Source organism: Seriola lalandi, unplaced genomic scaffold, assembly GCF_002814215.2.
Source record: "Seriola lalandi dorsalis isolate HSWRI2012SDOR001 ecotype SW California unplaced genomic scaffold, Sedor1 jcf7180002054585, whole genome shotgun sequence".
Classification (NCBI taxonomy): domain Eukaryota; kingdom Metazoa; phylum Chordata; class Actinopteri; order Carangiformes; family Carangidae; genus Seriola; species Seriola lalandi.
This window is the reverse complement of record NW_019525138.1, coordinates 34,818-44,324: the sequence shown is the minus strand read 5'-3', so window position 1 is coordinate 44,324 and position 9,507 is coordinate 34,818. Positions and strand designations below refer to the sequence as shown.

The window sequence follows — 9,507 nt, the reverse complement described above, 5'->3', positions numbered from 1 at the left end:
GCTCAAACACCGAACATAATAATGGACATCACACCAGTAGGAAGGTACTGCATATGAATGTATTACAGTAACTTAAGGACAATGCAGGAATAAATGGAGACCAGATACCTAGCACCAAAAAGGTGCTGCTGCAGCAGGAGGGAGAGAGAGAGCTGAACAAAGAGGACCTGCCTATATAGACTCAGCCCACTAATCAGCACAGGTGTCTGCCAAACAGATGATCAACCTAAAATGATCAACATGAAAAGCCAAAATAAAACAGGATGTAACAAGAGACACTAGAAAAGATAAGAGTGGCCCTCCTGTCAGAAGTTCAGAAAAGGAATAATGACGACAAGGTGGTGACGATGATGGACAAGACCTTTGCACAAAGAAGGCAAGAGGTAGTTGGAGAGGCACCCATGATAGCCGATTTCAGACCAAGTGAGTGAATAAGTGAATGAATCTCTCTGTCTGTCTTTCTATCTCTCTCTGTCTCTCTCTGTTTCTCTCTCTCTCTGTCTCTCTCACTCACGCACTCACTCACACTCACTCACTCACTCACTCACTCACTCGAACTGGAGTCTTGTGTACCTTTTTGTTTTTTTTTTAATTGTAGGTGAGTGCAGAATTCAAGAGAATCACAGCAATGCATTTGCAGTCAAAGTTCTTCTCTGAGCTGGATGCTCACTCTGCAAACCTGATTAGGGCGTATGCCAAGAAAGGTGGTGTTCAAGGAACAACGATCAAGAGCATCATGGTACCCATAACATAGGTATGATAACAATGGAAAAAAGAAACTGTTCAACCTGTACTGATGTCATATTTCATGTATACTTTATAGATTTAATAGAATGTGGATAAATTTACATAATGAAAGGTATGTGCTTGCTTCAGTTTGAAATTGCACACATTATATATGGAAAAAGCCAGACTATCCCAAAAGGGTTCACAATTTTTCAAGAACCACTGTATACACTACTACTCTAGTGTCTAAATGCCTTTAATGTTGTGACTTCCTGTGAATGTAGTTAAAAGTTGTATAAGCTGTGTGAAACCCACTCTACTGGTTGGTTGAGATGGTGTTCCTAATGTTGTTTTTTTTGGCATATTCTCTCTGATCTGCATACTTAGACGGACAGCATTGACGTTAAACGAGAATGTGTCCTCAAAGCTCTTTGTGTCTACATTAACGAAGATCCAGAGAAGCTGGTGAATGAATACATGGTATCTAAATTTACTTTTGTTTACTAAAGTTTTGATCAGTTGGAATGAATGAGGTTTTTTTTTTCTAGGTCCCCATCAGCTGTGAAATTTGGAAAGATTAAGCTTTCAAAACCTCTTTGAAATCTACCTACTTGCCAACTGCATTGCATTTGTGGACTTATAAATTGTTATTCTGTGCAGACATCAATTTGTAAGGCCAACTGGTAAATACACAAAGTTCTACCATTCGATTACGTTTCTTTTCAGTTTGTCTGGAGACTTGTACATGCTGTCAGTGTATTAAATCTATGAAATATTATACACAATGCATTTGGCATCATAAGTGGCCATTACAGTACAATAACTGATCATTTAATTGTTATAAATTCAAAAATGTGAAGATGATGATAATGGATATTAAAAATTGAAATGCAGTCACAGATGCATGTTTATAGAGTATTTGAGAACAGCTTTGAACACAGCTCAGCCAACCATAATCAAGAACCAAAACTATCAGTTTTATTAGATGGAATGACAACCACTTAGCTCATAACAGACAGGCTTCTTTAGTTTTTAAATCAGCTCAACATGGCTCAAATGGTCATAATTTGTTTTGATTGTGTGAATAAAGGTAATACTTTAAAAAAAAAAAAAGGGATCTAATACACATCAATGAAAAGTCATTGTCCTTTGTAAATTATTTTGTCACAGGCGAATGACGAAAGCATTCGGATGGCCATGGCAGAGACAGACTTTGGAATCTTTGTTATTCGACATGAAGGAACAGAGTCCAGTGATGACCCTGAGGCTGTTGGAATCATTGTGGAAGGGGTGGAGGTACTGGATGAGTTGGGAAATGTACCTTTTGCTGTGGCGATGTTGCTTGCTCTTGTGTATGCTCTAAACCTGAGCTACCCTCCAGAACTAAAATACACCTTCAAAGCTTTGCAGAAGATCATTATGGAACTAGATGGAAACAGGCTATCCAGAAAAGTACAAGTTCTCAAAACATTGCTTTGCCGTTAGTCAACTAATTGAGAATCATTGCCACTGCAGTTGACTGAGAGAGGTTTTGGGGCTCCACTGACAGTCCCTGACACTGATTCTTAACTTTATTATATTTTTCTTGATTTCTATCCTTAAAAATGACTGCCCACTGCCCACATACCCTACCTGTGGTATGAACATGTTTTTTTTTTGTTCACCTCTGTGTTTCTGAGTTCACCAGCACAAATGTTTCAGGGGAATGTGAAATGTTTAAAGGGGAATGGGACTGCGGATTTAGGGTCCTATTTTCCAGCAGCATCTTGAAGTTCAGATAATCTTTGACTGTTTTTTAAATGGATTGACTAAACACTGTTTCTCTTATTTTTAACAGTTTGTCAGAAAATTGAGAAACTGTATTTTTGTGTTGTTGCAAGCAACTGAATATGTAAAACATTGTTGCACGATTACTGCCTATTTTGAGAAACACAATTTTATGGCAACATCTCCCTTTTTATGTTTCTACCATTGACACTAAGCAGGTTGTAGACTTTGTTGCGACTAGTTTCAGTTAATGTTCACCGTAAACAGTTTAAATGTATTTTGCAAATGTTTAAGGGGAAAGTGAAATGTGGAATGTGACTGCAAAGACGGAATCCAATTTCAAACAGTATCTTAGAGTTCAGTTTATTTTACACTCATTTTATAGACTGCTTTTTAAAGGTTAACGTACTAGGTACTGTGATTCATTTTCTTGGCAGTTTCAAAAATAAGGGGAAGCAGTGTGCTGTATTTTATCAGTTTGTCAGGCGGAAAAAAAGGAAAGCATTTTTGTGTTGTTGCAAGCATGCTTGTTTAAAATATTGTTGCACTAGTATTTTGAGATATGCAATTTTAAAGAAATAGTTCACTTTCGATGAAAATTCAGTCATCTACTCACCCGCCTACTCATCAGAAATCTGTGTATTTTCTCCTCAAAACACAGCTGGAGAACCACGGGTAAAAAGTTTCCAGTATTTTTCCCCAACAATGGCCGTCTACGGAGACCAGACACAAAACTTGATAAAAGTACCCCAAAACACACTTTAAGAATACTCTCATAACACTCGTGTACCTCTTTTAATATGTCTGGAAGCCCAGGATGCTGTTTTAAGCTGAAATCTGGTATTTCCTCCATATTTAGAGGCTGAATATTGACTGTAGCTTGAAAGCTGTAATCGCATTTCACGCGTGTGCACGTTTGAATGACGCACTCTGAACTACGCTACATGACAAGAGCTCACGCACGCGCAGGGGAGGCTAATGCATGCTATCAAACTAGCGTCAATATTCAGCCTGTAAATATGGAGGACACAGTCTTTAACTTAAAATGGCATCCAGCCGCTTCCAGACATATTAAGGCAGGTACACAAGCGTCATTATGGAGGATTTTGGGTTGGATTTTTATCAGGTTTTGTGTCTGGTCTCTGTAGGTGGCCGTTATTGGGAAAAATACTGGAAAGTTTCTCCCTGTGTTTCTCCACATGTTTTGAGGAGGGAAAAAAATGCAATGGATTTCTCATCAGCATGAGGGTGAGTAGATGACTGAATTTTCATCGAAAGTGAACTTTTCCTTTAGGAATTTCCCATTTGTCTCATGTTTCTAACTCTTGGAAGTTTTTTTTTTTTTAAAAAAAAGGCAGGGTGCTTTATTTTTAGTTTCAAATTGTGACGAACTGCATTTTTCATTTGTTTGCAAGCAGCTGCTGTCAGGGTTAGTGGTAAGTAGGACCCAAATGCAGCCAAAACTTGGGGGACGGTGCAGACAGGTTTATTAACCACAGATATGAACAGATCGAGGATTAAACAGACATGAATAGATCGGGGACATACCCAGAGAACAACAGCACGTGAACAACCCCAGAACAAAGACTATAGAGACATAGGAGGCAAGGTGATTGCACACAGGTGAAACACATCAGGGCGGGGCAGACAATCACTACACAGAAACAAGACCACGACAAGAAGCAAAAACACTAAGACACAAGGAACCAAATTACTAAATAAAACAAGAAGTGCAAAAAGTCCAAAATAAAACTAACAAAGAGTGTCTGCCATTACAAACCATGACAGAACCCGGGGGGGGGGAATCCGACCCTTAAGGGGGGGGCCTTAAGGGTCGGATTCCAGACGACCCTAAAACAGAACACTAACTCGGGCGGGAGGTGCCCCGATGCTCAGGGGCAACACATGGCAACTCAGGGGGATGGCTCGGAGGCCTTATGGACAGGCTGGGCAGTTCAGTGGGGCGACCCGGAGGTCGGGCAAACGGACGGAGCCGTTCTGGAGGCCGCCGGCAAAGACGGGGTCTCTCCGCAGGTCGAGTCCGGAGGATGCCGTCACCCCTCTGGAGGGCAAACAGGAGGACGGCGGCGAAGACGTGGTCTCTCCGGAGGTCAAGCCAGAGGATGGCGTCGCCCCTCTGGAGGGTGACCAGAGGCCAACCTGGTACCAGGGGAAGTAGTCAGCTGGACCACCATCAGGACATGAGGAACAGAGATCGGCCGGACAACAGGAGGCGGCACAGAGTCAGGGGCCATCGGAGGCGGCAAAGAGTCAGGGACCACCAGAGGCGGCACAGCGTCAGGGGCCAAGTCAATGACACCAAGTTCCATGTGGGCTGAGTCAGGCCAAGATTCAAGGGGGGTGGTGCCCTGGCAGGAACCACGAGCAGGGGTGACATCATGATTGGAGCCAGGAGAGGTGGTGACGTCACATCAGGAACCAAGAGAAGCGGTGACGTCACATCAGGAACCAGGAGAGGTGGTGACGTCACACCAGTAGCTGTCGTCAACACTGCTGGAGAACACGAAGCAGTGGCTGTAGACACCACAAGAAAGATGGGAACAGTCATCGCCGCCGCCAGGGAACACGGAGCAGCTGCCGGCAAAACCACAGGAGAGACAGGAGTAGTCGTTGATGCCGCTGGAGAACATGGAGCAGCAGCCGCCAACACCACAGGAAAGTCAGGAGTAGTCACTGACGCCGCTGGAGAACATGGAGCAGCGGCCGCCGACACCACAGGAGGGATAGGAATCGGCCGAACTGCAGACAGGAAACGAGGAGCAGGGATCGGCCAGACCACTGACTTGGAACCAGAGTCTGGAGCCAGCTGGACCGCCGATAGGACAGGATTCGGCTGGACCGCCGATAGGGACGAGGAGCAGGGATCGGCCAGACCACTGACCGGGAACCAGAGTCTGGAGTCAGCTGGACCGGCGACAGGACAGGAGGAGCAGGGGAGACTTTGTCCAGCCCACCCAATTCAGGAGCTTGGGAGGAATCGACCGGGACCCCCGACGCTCAGACAGCTGATGCGCCGGCCGGGATGTTCGACCAAAGAGGTGGGGCAGGAGCCGACGAAACGCCAACTGGAAACCCCCGACGCTGGAACAGCTGATGCGTCAGCCAGGGTAGTCGGCAAGGGCTCCTTCCCACAGGGGAGTAGAGGTTCTGGACACCGAGGTAGCTGGGGCTTGGGCTGGAAGCGGGTGACCTTGGACTTTGGCTGGGGCTGGAAGCGAGGAACCTGAGGCTGGGGCCGAGGCAGAGCCTCCCCATGGCGGTGGGAGCCATGATTACCTCGTCTTCTGTGGCCTCCAAGAAATCCCCTGAAGATAGCCAGGTGAGTTCCCCAGAAAGAGGACTCATCAGGGTCCTCCAGGTCAGAGTCCTCCAGGTCCGAGTCCTCCAGGTCCGAGTCAGAGAAGGGGTCAGCCAGCGTGCAAAGGGGCCTGGAAACCGACAATGGTGCTGGCTGGGAGGATCGACGACGCACCCCCAAGAAAGCCATGAAGCTAGCGTAGACTGCTGGGTCCATTCTGGTCGGTGCACACAGGTGAAACACATCAGGGCGGGGCAGACAATCACTACACAGAAACAAGACCACGACAAGAAGCAAAAACACTGAAACACAAGGAACCAAATTACTAAATAAAACAGGAAGTGCAAAAAGGCCAAAATAAAACTAACAAAGAGTGTCTGCCATTACAAACCATGACAAGCTGCCAGTGTAAAGCATTATTGTCTAATTTGGAAAATACAATTTTATGGCAATATCTCTGGTTTGTCTTATGTTTCTACCCTACACCAGTCCAACCTGTAGACTTTGTTGAAACGTAGTTTCACTTACTGTCCACTGTAAATATTTTAACATGGTTACACTCAAATTGTATTCTTTGACCGAACTTAAGTAAATCATGGAAAGTATTTCCATGTGATTAAATGGCTTTCTTTCAGCATAATGCAAATTTGTTGAGCCAACATAATTTACTTGGGTTGGATCAACTTAATCTACTAGTGTAATTCTACTAATGTAAAATTAGTGGGTCCAACACTATTAAATTTAGTCAGCCCCAACCCTAGTAAATAAGTTAAATCAACCCTAATGAATTACACTGACTTAACCCAAGTAAATTAAGTTGGACCTACCCAAGTGCATCAAGTTGGACCAACAAAATTGCTTAATGCTGGAAGAAAGCCATTCAATAATGTGGAAATACTTTCCATCATTTAATTAAGTTCATTCAAAGAGTTATTTTTTTTTGAGTGTATGCAATAGTTTAATCCCAAAGTTCTATCCCATAGAACATATGTGTCAAACTCAAGGCCCGCGGGCCAAATGTGGCCCGCCATGTCATTTTATGTGGCCTGCGAGAGCTGGCCACATAGTCTGATTATCTTATAATAAATAAATCAAAAGGGTGCATTGACCATACACTACATTTCCCATAATGCGTGCCGATCATGTTACCCGTGAAGTGACGGCATCCCGCAACTAGATTGCAGTGTTTCCACATCACTGCCATTTTCCGAATTAAGAAATAAAAAATGTCCAGGAAGAGAAAAATTGATGCAGATGGAAGGCTGTTGCAAGAAAGACGGGAAGGCAAACATATGTTTGTGCTTCAAGGAGAAAAACCGGTATGTCTTTTGTGTTATGAGGCAAAGAGTACAATCTACCTCGGCATTTTGACACCAAACACGGAGCTAAGTATGCAAAAGTGAGCCTTTAAGAAAAACAACAAATGGTGCAAGAATTAAAAGGCAAATTGCGATCGCAGCAGGATGTGTTCAAGAGAGCCACAACCAAATGCAGCAGCGAAAGCTAGCTTTATTGTGGCTGAAGAAATTGCCCGCGCTGCAAAGTCTTTTTCAGAGGGTGCATTTTTGAAGCAGTGCATGCTGAAGTTCTGTGAGCAGGTGTGCATTCATACTGCCTCAAAGTTACATCTGGCCCTTTGAGGGCAACCATTATGCTGATGTGGCCCTCGATGAAAATGAGTTTGACACCCCTGCCATAGAATGTTTGAAATGTAACTTGTAGATTTTTAGACAAGGTCCTTCATGTGACCTTACTGTCAGCATCCTTCATGTAGCGTGGTGCAGAGTGAAACTGCCCTCCACTACACATTTAAATTGAAGTCTTTTATTTACTTCTGTAAAGAGCAAACATATACTTTATTATCACCGTTCACCACACACACACAGTGATTTCGGACTCAAGTGTGTGCTCTCGTTCTCGGAACGTGTTTGATATTTGAACACAGAAAAATGATGAACATCTACAATAACATCCAAACAATAAATCACGTCCGTTGTATTGCTAATCTGGACCATTTTCATCATATACATTCAATATCAACTTGTTTTTCGAATACACAGTCAGCTAATCATGTATACCAAACATTGTCAAATTAATCAAATCAACCATGTATCTATTTTAAGTTATTTATGTACTCTCCATCCTCCCGCTCACTTGAGGTAACTAAGCAACAAGTCCCAACAGCCGTTTTCGGTACGTTACTTTCGCTGACCAATTAACGTTTATAAACAATACCATATAAAACGCAACCGGGACCATAAACTACGACACAACATATTCACCCCTCATTTATACAATTCTAACTCTCCCTTCTTACCTGTAAAGAGAAAACATATACTTTATTATCACCGTTCGCCACACACACACAGTGATTTCGGACTCAAGTGTGTGCTCTCGTTCTCGGAACGTGTTCACGCGAGACTTCCCTTGTCCCTGAACACACACAGTGTAGCGAACGCGCTCGTCCTGCTGGTCGGAGTTAGACACTTACTGCTACATGATATTACATTTTTCAAACAATAAACAAACCTTTTCTTATCATAAAACACAGACAATTTTAACCACACTCTGAACATGAGCTGTACCAAACGGAAACCGTGTCAAACATGCAAACAATAATAATAATAATGTAAGTATATTAACCCACTGATGGCTCTGTATGCCACACTCTCCCCCCCAATAATAAATGTCTCCAGACATTTCAGATACCCAAAGTGTACCTTTTCACACATTGAATTTTTTTTCACTGAAAACATGGTATTACTTATTTTAAAGTGGCACTTGACATTCAATTCAATTAGTACCCATTTATTAAAGTATCTGACCCATTTCGGCCTATACCACTAAACATCAGTTACTGTACTCTGGACCCCAATCAGGTCAATTCTCAAATGTAACAGAACTCATATCGGCCTCAGTTCTCTTAGTCTGTTACCAGTCTCTTCATTTGTACAGTATCAGTTCAATATGTTTCTCCTGGAATTGTCTCTTCTTCACAGTCCATAGAATTTCACCATTCTACTTTTCAGAGTCCATTTTCTCTGAGCTATAATGTTCGTGTAATGTGAGTTCAACCCGTTACTCCAATGTCTAGTGATGCCCACGGTCGCCACATGACCGGTGGGCTGCAGGCCTGTCTCTTATACACATCTATCAAATATCATTAAACAGAATCTTATTGTTACAAACTGGAGATTTTGCCTATATTCTCCAGTAGTCTGGTGTCCATTGGTTGATCCTCTGGAGCTGACCCTTTGACCTTTGGTCTGGTTCTGTGTCGTTCGGACATGCTAATGTAGCGTGGTGCAGAATGAAGCTGCCTTCCACTACACATTTAATTTGAAGTCTTTTATTTACTCCTGTAAAGAGCAAACATATACTTTTATTATCACCGTTCGCCACACACACGCACAGTGATTTCGGACCCTTTTGTTCACTTGTGAGGGTGCGGAGCATTGATAAGATTGTTCTATTGAATCGTTCACACTTCCCGTTGCCTTGGGGGTGGTAACATGTTGTGTGGGACCCCCGCACGTCACAGCTCTTCTGTAGTTGGTCCATCAGCTGGTTATCAAATTCTCTCCCCATGTCATGGTGAATTCTCTCTGGAAATCCGACGCGAAGTGCAAAATCATTGAACAGTTTGTCAACAACAGTTTTGGCAGCCTTGTTTTTCGTGGCGTAGGCTTGGGCGA

At 43.3% G+C, this 9,507-nt stretch overlaps 1 pseudogene; it reads left to right on the top strand.

The window, feature by feature from the left end:
- The first annotated feature begins 347 nt into the window (after positions 1–347).
- LOC147818402 (uncharacterized) lies at positions 348–2,211 on the top strand (annotated as a pseudogene).
- Positions 2,212–9,507: the final 7,296 nt, after the last annotated feature.